Below are 10,836 nucleotides of genomic sequence, written 5' to 3'. Positions count from 1 at the left end.
TCTCACTTTGGAGAACTGACTTTCCACTGATTTTTCATATAAATCACAGATTAGTAGTACTATAAAACCTGGAGTTTATACAGTGTAACCTTATGATTTTGTGTATACTGTCTTGGTAAATGAATGTATTGGTACAAAAAGGAAATTTGTAGACTAAATTGAACCAACAGCTTCTGTAAGAAATTTGTCATACTTACGAATTTTTAAAAATATTCTTAATAGTTTAAATAACACTTTATTCAGTATCTTGACATTAATCTCTGATCACTACCATTGTTTCCAATGGCATGAACCTTCTTAATGTGGAGCCTCTAATCTAAATTTATATCTAAGAAAATTGCTTCACGTATTGTTTCAGGGCCATTTATTCTATATTATTTAACAGTGTAATTCATGTCTTAAACACTTGATACTCATTTTCCATTATATATTTTTTCTCATTCTTTTAAAAAATGTTTCTACCATGTCAAAATAATGTCAAGGTGATGCTCTGTTTTGCTAATAAGAGTCTCTAGTTTTAACTTTTTCAATTATTCTAATTGAGGTTTTTGTTTTGAATAATAGGCTTTTACTTTTATTCAATATATTTTACAAATATTTTTGAAAAAATATTCTTATTTTTCATCAAGGGAATATTTTCAGAATAATTACTTCTGAGCCTGTAAGCTTCAAATACCTTCTAAGGTAATGAATAAATTTTCATTGATCTAAAATTGTTATTTTTCTATTTGCTTTACTCTTATATGAAAATGTTGGGATAAAACTCACATCACTTACGTCTCCTGTATTGGCAGGCCACCAATATAGTTTCACTAGTGCCATCTTTGAAACCTATATGTGTGCATACACACACACACATTGCAATACTACTTAACCATAAAAAATAGTAAAATAATGCCATTTTCAGCAATATGGATGGACCTAGAGATTAACCTAGTAAATGAAGCAAGTCAGAAAGAGAAAATCAAATACCATATGATACCACATCTATGTGAAATCTAAAATACAACATGAAATAACTCATTTACAAAACAGAAACAGATTCACAGACATAGAAAACAAACTCACAGTTATCAAAGCAGAAAGAAGGTGGCAGAGGGATAAATGAGGAGTTTAGAATTAGAAAATATGAATTACTATATATAAAGTAAATAAATTACTCCATATAAAAGATATATTATTATAGATAAAATAAAGGAGGTCCTACTGTATATCACAGGGAACTATATTCTATATCTTGTAACAAACCATAATGAGGAAAATATGAAAAAGAAAAACTGAATCACTTTGCTGTATACCAAAAACAAACACAAAATTGTAAATCAACTATACTTCATTAAAAATGCCAGATGTTAGTAGCTCAGCTAAACTTGATTAAATACATCCACATTCCATGGAATTCTCCAGGCAAGAATATTGGAGTGAGTGGCCGTTTCCTTCTCTAGGGTATCTTCCCTACCCAGGGGTGGAAACCAAGTCTTTTACACCTCCTGCACTGACAGGCAGGGGTTTTTTTTGTTTTTTTTTTTAACACTAGTGCCAGCTGGGTAGCCCTATAATAATTGTGTAAATAAGAAATTAAAGCTATGGATATGAAGAAAGGCTAAAAAGAAATACACCACAGAAATCACTGAATAATAAGCATATAAATTATCTTTTATCTTACTTTTAGTACTTTCTCAATAGTATCAAATAATTGTACCCAAGTGAAACACATAAGAAAATGTAGTGGAAGATTTACTGACTTTTTGCTATCTTTTCATATGTTTTATAATCTCTTAATATGATAGTGTATTTATAAAAACTGATTCTATTTTTAGACAGGAATATAGTTAAGTAATATCATTCAGATTTAAGCAGTTTTCAAGCAAATTGGATTAAATATCCATTCTTTATGTTATGGGGGCTTTAAACTTTTGCTGAAAGTAGAGTTTAGAAATTTGTTAAAATAAAGTCTAATAATGAAGAAAGTGAAGCAGACAGTTTAACCTCAGGTTGAAACTAGGTTGCACAAGAATTTTGGGGGACACAAGAAATAAGGGTAAGTGAAATAATGTTCTGCAGTTATTTAAGCCATTTGTTCAATTTGGATACTCTTTGGAAAACTGCTGTTTTCTAAAGGTTATTTTTTTCTATACAAAGGTTATTTGTATAGAAACAATTTCATTTTGTATCTTTTTATTCAAATTGATTATGCAACACACTCAGCCCGCCTACCCTGTACTGGTGAATATATTAATTTGGACATTATCAACAGAGTCATTTGCTAGAGTCTGCGGCATGTTTATTTTTCATAGCATGGCAGGATAGATAGCTATCAATAATGGAATATGTTTAGAGGATTTGCATGAAAAATGTTGACATTATTTGCAAATGAATTCCATAGCTTGAAGAGTCAGTCTTCCTTAACTGCATTGATCATTTATCCAAAGTATAATCATGACTTTTTGCAGATCTGCACAAAAACTCATAAACTTATTTCTCCATGGCCAAATGATATGTGACAATGACATTTGTTTCATCTTGTATTCATGCTAAGAAGGATCAGAACTAGCAAATTAAGCATACTATGTAAGTAATGGAAAAGTTTGCAACCCTCATCTGTTAAGCAACGTCAGCACACTTTCTAACCAACAGAAGGTATACGTTAAAGAGACTATCAGGAATTCACAGATGTGTGTTTAGATTTCACTTCGGAAAATATGGAATAATCAAAACTGTAAGTTATAAAGGTGGTCCAGTGGTTAAGAATCTGCTTGCCAATACAGGAGATGCAGGAGACCAAGGTTCAATCTCTAGTTCTGGAAGATCCCCTGGAGAAGGGAATGGCAACCCACTCCAGTATTCTTGCTTGGAAAATTCCATGGGCAGAGGAGACTGGTGGGCTACAGTCCATGGGGTTGCAAAGTGTAGAACACAACTGTGCAACTGAACATGTACAAGCTCTAAAGGAGTTAAAAGTTAATTTGGTCCACTGTTCTCATTCTACCTGTTTATAGAAAAGTAGCATGAAGGGGAAATTATCTGCTACTTCAGAGTATGATTAACTTCTTCATGATAGGACTGCTCAAGTTTTTTGAGTACCAGTCAATGAGCATTTGGCTCCTCATGCTACATAAGCTAAGTCTCTGATATGTGTGTGTGTGTGAGTGTGTATGTGTGTGTGTGAGTGTATGTGTGTGTGTAGGCATGTATTCTTTGGTATATAGAATAACTTCCCCCATATGTTTTTGAAGTTTTGTGTTCAAAATAATAAGTTCCATTTTGTTTTGGTTCAGAACAGTATCACTTGAATTTTATAGCTAAGAAACAAAAACTAATAAGGACATCTCTTTTTATAACTACAACTTAGAGTAACTTTCCACGGCATTTAGTTATATAGTTTATATATTGTGAGTTTGTCTAAAATATATTCAGATATCTATTATTAATATATTCACAAGCTAATTACTTGTGAGCCTAAAATTGGTGACCCAAATCAAATGGATCACATATTGAAAATAATGTAAAGGCTTCTGATTGGAGAGGTCTTAAAAGGTCGAGCTCCCCTTGAGACTAGAAGCATTGTGATTTTCTTCAGGTTGCATAGTATCTAATAACTACCTCTCAATCAGAACTCATGAGGCAGCTTGTCTACCTAAACATTTTACTTTCTACTATGCAACATGACCTTTCATATTCCAGAAGGATGCAATATAAGAAGTGAGAGGGAATTCCTTAACTATTCATACAACATTAGGACTGGGAATGAGATTAATTTATTCTTGTATTTATACAATGCATATTTATTTAATATTATGTACCATACTATATGTTTGGCTCACCTCTCTGAGGACACGACAATGAAAAGGACACAATCTCTATATTAGTTGCAATAAGACATTTATTAGAAAAGGAACACATGCAAACAAATTTTAAAAGAAAAGTTGTGTAAGCATTCTAAAAAGATAAGGATAACGATTTTTGTCCTACATAAAATGAATCATCAGTGAAGGGATCACAGAAGAGAAAAATTTTAAGCTTGGTCTTCTAAAGACTTCATACAAATGATTTAAGTTTCTAAACAGCAGAATGGGTAAGGTAAGTTAGGCAAAAAGAAAAACTTGGTCAAAGTCGGAAAACTTTGGAAGAGTATGACACAAATGAGAAATAATTAGAAATTAAATTATAGATTGACCTCCTGGAAGAAATGTCAATAGACACTTCTAGAATCCTTTGGCATGACATTGACATTATTTGGGACAAATTGTCTAGTGCCCCATGTATAATACTTGGTCACTCAGCCATGTCTGACTCTTTGTGACCCCGTGGACTGCAACCTGCCAGGATCCTCTGTCCATGGAATTATCCAGGCAAGAATACTAGAGTGGGTTACCATTCTCTGTTCCAGGGGAATCCTCCTGACTCAGGGATTGAACCTGAGTCTTCTATATCTCCTCCATTGGCAGGCAGATTCTTTACCACTGAGTCACCTGGGAAGCCCTCTGGTGCCCCATATACCTCCTTAAAAAGTATAGAATACTTAACAAAATTTTTAATGACTGATAAGTGATAGTATGAGTTAAGTCTACTTAGGTTAATTTTCTCAGAACTTTTGGTTTAAATATCCCATGTTTCATATTAGAAACATGAGGGAGTTTTCTAGGAATGAGGTCTTAATCACATTCACTTCTTTATGTAGATTTCTTCCCTTCCCAGTGAAGTGACTCTCATATGCTACACTGTATCTGCATATGTACTGTGAGACAGCTCTTCTGATAACACTGACATTACTCAGTTTTGCTACTTCATTAACTTATTCAGCTATTCTGGCTCAAAGATTCTCTACTCAGACTTGTGGTTCTTTGATGGTTACACAATGTGAGCCCACACAGTGTATTCAATTGTATTCTGCTCCTTTGTTAGAAAAATCCCACTCCTTCTCTGACTCCATCTGTTTCACCATCTTTTGTCACCTGTAATTCATTGCCGATAGATGAGAGACTTCAAGTAAAAAATAATAATAATAAAATGAACATAATTCTCTCCCTCACTGTGCTTCATCCACAGTATAAGGATATATGATGTGTCTAAGGTTATAGATTTCAAAATGATGGACAAATAAACTAGTATCACAAATATAAATTGCTGGAGGGCTGGGATGGGGAGGGAGAAGGGAGGGAGGTTCAAAAGGGAGGGGATATATGTATACTTATGTTTGATTCATGTTGAGGTTTGACAGAAAACAGCAAAATTCTGTAAAGAAATTATCCTTTAATAAAAAAGTACATTAATTTAAAAAACAAATATAAAATGCGGATAGCATGATCCTTCCTGAAAATTGCTTTTTATATACTGTCATGCTCATTTTGGTTGATATTGCTAGAAGAACCTTGAAAATACAATACTTCTTGGGAAATGCACACATATACTTCAGTCATTTGTTCTTTTCCACACATCAAAATGATCTCCATGAGGCCAAATCACCTGGATATTTAGCACAATTTAGTCAATAGTCTGTCTGTGGGTAGAAGTAGCCTTTTGCTTAAGTATAGATGTTTATAAGAAGTATATTTTTACTTTCAGCAATAAGGAATATTTTAGGCAGCAAGTAATTTCTACTCAATGGCTTATTTCTTCAATGGCTTATACTAGCTACTAACATAGACAGTATATCTGGGGAAGCCCTTCAAGGAAAGTTGTTTCATACGTAGCACTGTTTTCTTGGAACTCATGCGCCAGGGAAAACATGTCACTTTTCTAAACAGCTAAGATATAAATAGAACATTAAAAAAAATGATTGCAGTCATACTCATGTATCAGGTACTACCTTTTCATAATTCTACATGTTAACTATTTCCTGTTTCATCACTCCATTAATTCAACTCTGCTACTAAAGACTTTTATATTACTTTTTCTACTTTCAATCAGTCATTCTGGATAAAGTACATTCACAGTTAATATTGCAGTTCATATTAATTCAATTTAAGACGTGCCCTCCAGATATGCTTTGCAACTAAAAGTGGTGACAGTCATTTCAAAAATGTTAAGAACTCATATTAGGTGAAAGAAGTTATCTTTGAAATCTCAATTCTTTCCCTTGTTACCTGCCTCTCTTCTCACATAACTTCTCTTGTTACAATCTTTTCTTCCAACTCTACTGGGTAATACATGTCTCTTAGTTTAGGAATCATGTATGAAATAATTAATTTCTCCACCAGAGTATAGCTCTAGATGAAAGACTAGCATCTGGGCTCTAATGCACCTCATGGCCACTTCCTCCAATTAATAGCAGTAAATGTTCATAGACTGTGTTCTAAAGAACTCTCAGAAGGTATATTTCTTGTAAATAATCTCTTATCTTCTTATTATGTTTATTATTTGTATTATTAAACCTCTTGAATGGAGAAGGCACTGGCACCCCACTCCAGTACTCTTGCCTGGAAAATCCCATGGACGGAGGAGCCTGGAAGGCTGCAGTCCATGGGGTGGCTGAGGGTCGGACACGACTGAGCGACTTCACTTTCACTTTTCACTTTCATGCGTTGGAGAAGGAAATGGCAACCCACTCCAGTGTTCTTGCCTGGAGAGTCCCAGGGACGGGGAAGCCTGGTGGGCTGCGATCTATGGGATCGCACAGAATCGAACATGACTGAAGTGACTTAGCAGCAGCAAACCTTTTGAAAAGTCCTCAATCAAAATTCAAAAGCCTCTGTGAATAAAACTTAGATTAAATACCTTAAAGGACATTTTTTATAAGGTTTCAGAGAAAAGATTCTGTTCAAATAAGCATACTGTGTAGGTCTGAAGAGATTAGGCCATCTGAGAATTAATGGGAGGCTGAAGAACTTTGATGATATACACAGTGCAGCTTAAGCCACTCCCTCTGTTTATTAAACCTGAGATACTGAGTTGAAAATTACATATGTGTCAATAAAAATGACTTTGGTGTTTTATTGAATAATACTGATGTAAACTATGGAAATTTTGTTACCACATACAAGGTATACATATAAATATAGTGTCAAACATTGTTAGTTGTCTTAATTTTAGAAGTTGTCAATGGTCAAATTATGACTAATTTTAGGACAAAACAAACAAACAAACTTAAAAACAGAGAAAATGGATAAAAAACAAAAATTAGAATCAGGAGCATAATTTGAAATGTCTGATCATAACATAAGAATGACTGTTGAATATTCTATTTTCCTATTTCCAGGCCATATGAGATTTAGTCTAGTGATATACCCATAGCCCAGGTAAATGGTAAGTTAAACTACTGGAACTAAATAATCCACCATTTAGATTTCATTGTTGTTCAGTCATTGTGTCTGACTCTTTACGACCTCGATATTCTGTAGCTTGTAAGGCTTCCCTGACTTACACCATCTCCCAGAGTTTGAGCAAGTTTATGTCCATTGAGTTGGTGATGCTATCTAACCATCTCATCCTCTGCTGTAATCTTCTTCTGCCTTCATTTTTTTTCCCAGAATTATGAGTCTTTTCCAATGAGTTGACTCTTCACGTCAGGTGGCCAAAGTGTTAAAGCTTCAGCTTCAGTATTAGTCCTTCCAAATGAATATTCAATGTTGATTTTCTTTAAGATTGACTGGTTTGATCTCCTTACTGTCTAAGGGATTCTCAAGAGTCTTCTCCACCACCACAGTTTGAAAGCAATAATTCTTCAGCACTCAGCTTTTTTTATTGTCCAAACCTCACATCTCTACATGACTGCTGGAAAAACCATAGCTTTGACTATATGGACATTTGTTGTCAAAGTGATACATTTGCTTTTTAATATGCTGTCCAGGTTTGTCATAGCTTTCCATCCAAGAAGCAAGAATTTTCTAATTTTATGGCTGTGTCATTATCTGCAGTGATTTTGGAACCCAAGAAAAGAAAATATGTCACTGTTTCCACTTATTTCTTTTGTTAGCCACGGAGTGATGGGACCAGGTGTCATGATCTTAGTTTTTTGAATGTTGAGTTTTAAACCAGATTTTTCACTCCTCTTTCATTCCCATCAAGAGGGTCTTTAGTTCCTCTTCACTTTCTGCTATTAAGGTAGTATCATCTGCACATCTGAGGTTATTGATATTTCTCCCAGCAATCTTGATTCCAGCTTGTGCTTTATCCAGCCTGGCATTTTGCATGATGCATTCTGCATATAAGTTAAATAAACAAGGTGACAATATACAGCCTTTTCGTACTCCTTTCCAAATTTTGAACTAACCTACTATTTCATGTCAAGTTTTAACAGGAGACAGGTTTCTCAGGAGATAGGTTACTTGATCTGGTATTCCCATTTCTTTAAGAATTTTCTACAGTTTGTTGTGATCCACACAGTCAAATACTTTCTCATAGTCAAAAAAGAAAAGTAGATGCTTTTATGGAATTTTCTTGCTTTCTCTATTTAAATTACATTATATAGCACTTAGATAACCATTTGGATAACATTTCTCCAAACTTTTTCTTTACTAACATTTTCTGGTAATAAATTCATCTATAAGATATTAGCATGCATGCATACATATTTATACATATATACACACAAATATAAACACTGAGAAATAATTCTAGGAGATTGTCAAGGCACTTCATGCAACTAATGAGGAGGAAGGTGAAACAAATGTTAATTTGAGATAATCTATGACCATTAGAAGCTCAGAGTCTTCTTACAGAGGGTTACACATAAAGGAGGTACAAAATATGAGATCACTTAAATAAACTGAGGGAATTTTTTTAGCTAGTTGAATTATACTGTCATTATCTATAAATATTAATTAATACTCACTTTGATATTAAGGATATTAATACTCACTTTGTTATGGGATATCCCTTGGTTGTCTGGTGGTTAGGGTTCCTGGCTTTCACTGTCGTGGCCTGGGTTCAATCGCTTCTCAGGGAACTGAGATCCCATAGACTCAGTAGCCAAAAAAAAAGAAAAAAAAAAATTACTGGTACAGCATGCTAGAGTTAAAATAGATAACCAACAGGGACCCAATTTATAGTACAGGGACCTCTGCTTAATACTCTGTAATAACCTAAATGGGAAAATAAATGGAAGAAAAATAGATAGATGTATATGTATAACTGAATCACTTTGATGTACAATATATATGACTGTACACCTGAAATTAATACAACAATCAATCCTCCTCCAACATAAAATAATATTTTTTAGAAAAGAGATTGTTATGAAAATCTGATCAATTCCAAGTGAAGTACTACTACTAAATAATGTGTTATAAAGTTATCATGAATGACTGTAGGCAAGGCATACTATAGAATTTAAACATGGTACAAATATACAAACAAGCAAAGGATGTTGAGATGACTTCTTTGGTACAGGGTCTTTGAAGATAGATATGAAGAAAGTTCTAAAGTAGTTACCACATTTCTGTTGTAACTTCATCTAGCGCAGTGTTTCCCAAAGTGAGTTTTGTGAACCACTACCTTCCCAGTGTCTATTTACAGATAAATATTTATCTATCTATATGCTTCAAGTCTTCTTTGAACACAGAAGTTGGATAGCACTGAAATAAATAACACACAACAGATATCTTCATAGCAGGTCTTTGAGACTTTAATTTGCATTTGGGGACTAGGAATGTGTGTGGTGGTGGAAAACAAGGCTGGAAGAGAAAGTATGCAGGTTTCCAAAATTTCACCACTTAAAAAAAAATGGTTCCCTAAAGTGATACCCTGGTAAAATTGAATGGCACAACATAATTTTTCAGTTTAGAAAATGCTTGTCTACACCTTTGCTTCTGGAAAATTTGGCTATGTAGCAAAGGACTTTGAGTTCATGATTTTTTTGGGAGGGGGCATTTGAAGATGGCGTTTCTGGTACACAACAGGTAGGTAAAGAGATTTAAACTGTTGCAATGAATTATTTAAACCCTTGCTCAAGTCCCTCTGTACAGCAGTAAATAAATCTAAGACATTAGTTTGGGGTGGGTAAAGCCCTATTTGAGAATGAAGCTTTAAAAGTAAGCTAAACTACCAGAATCAAAGATTAACATTAGGTCCCTTATTTGAAAGCTAAAAAATGGAATGTAAATCAATGGTAAGGTCTTGCTATGACTGTTACTGAAAGGTAGGGTGGAGTAGGTAGGCAGCTAGTAGTGGCTCGTGTGCCACATAATTGTCACCCTACCAAAGATCTTCCCAAAAGGAACTGCCAACCATAAGCCCCACCTTAAGGGATACTGACACACTTTTTTTCCTGAAGTAGGTATTCGTTTAAATGTTATCCATAAATCTCCAATGGCTCAGGCAGGTAAAGAAACTGCTTGTAATGAAGGAGATACAGGAGATGCAGATTCTATTCGTTTGTCAAGAAGATCCTGTGGAGAAGAAACTGGCAACCCATTCCAGTGTACCTGCCTGAAAAATCCAATGGACAGAGGAGCCTGGTGGGCTACAGTCCAAAGGGTGGAAAAAGGTTAGACACAACTGAATGAGTAAGCACACATATATGTCATACAAACAAAGCTGACACTTCTCTGAGCCAATGAGTGCTCAGTAACATTTGATTGTTCCTATGGGTTTTGTCCCCTCACTTTTAATTTAGATGTTTTTCATGCTACCTTGTAGAATTACAAACATATGTTTTTTCTTAAAAAATTAATCAGGGTGGTATTTAAGTTGCTTTTTCTAGGTATTTTAATTATTTCCTAGTGATCTGTGACACACACACAAACACACACATAAATATACACAATGAAACAAATTAAAATATTTTAAAACATGAAGGCAATGAAGGGGATATATCCAGAGCTAAGGAATGTGTGTTTTATATAGTATTTTGGGTTTTTTTCAGGCTTTTATGGTGAAAACTATTTGACAGTAATG

The sequence above is a fragment of the Bos indicus x Bos taurus genome, chromosome 11 (assembly GCF_003369695.1).
Source record: "Bos indicus x Bos taurus breed Angus x Brahman F1 hybrid chromosome 11, Bos_hybrid_MaternalHap_v2.0, whole genome shotgun sequence".
Taxonomy (NCBI): domain Eukaryota; kingdom Metazoa; phylum Chordata; class Mammalia; order Artiodactyla; family Bovidae; genus Bos; species Bos indicus x Bos taurus.
The sequence above is the reverse complement of the archived record's forward strand: the minus strand, read 5'-3'. Positions refer to the sequence as shown.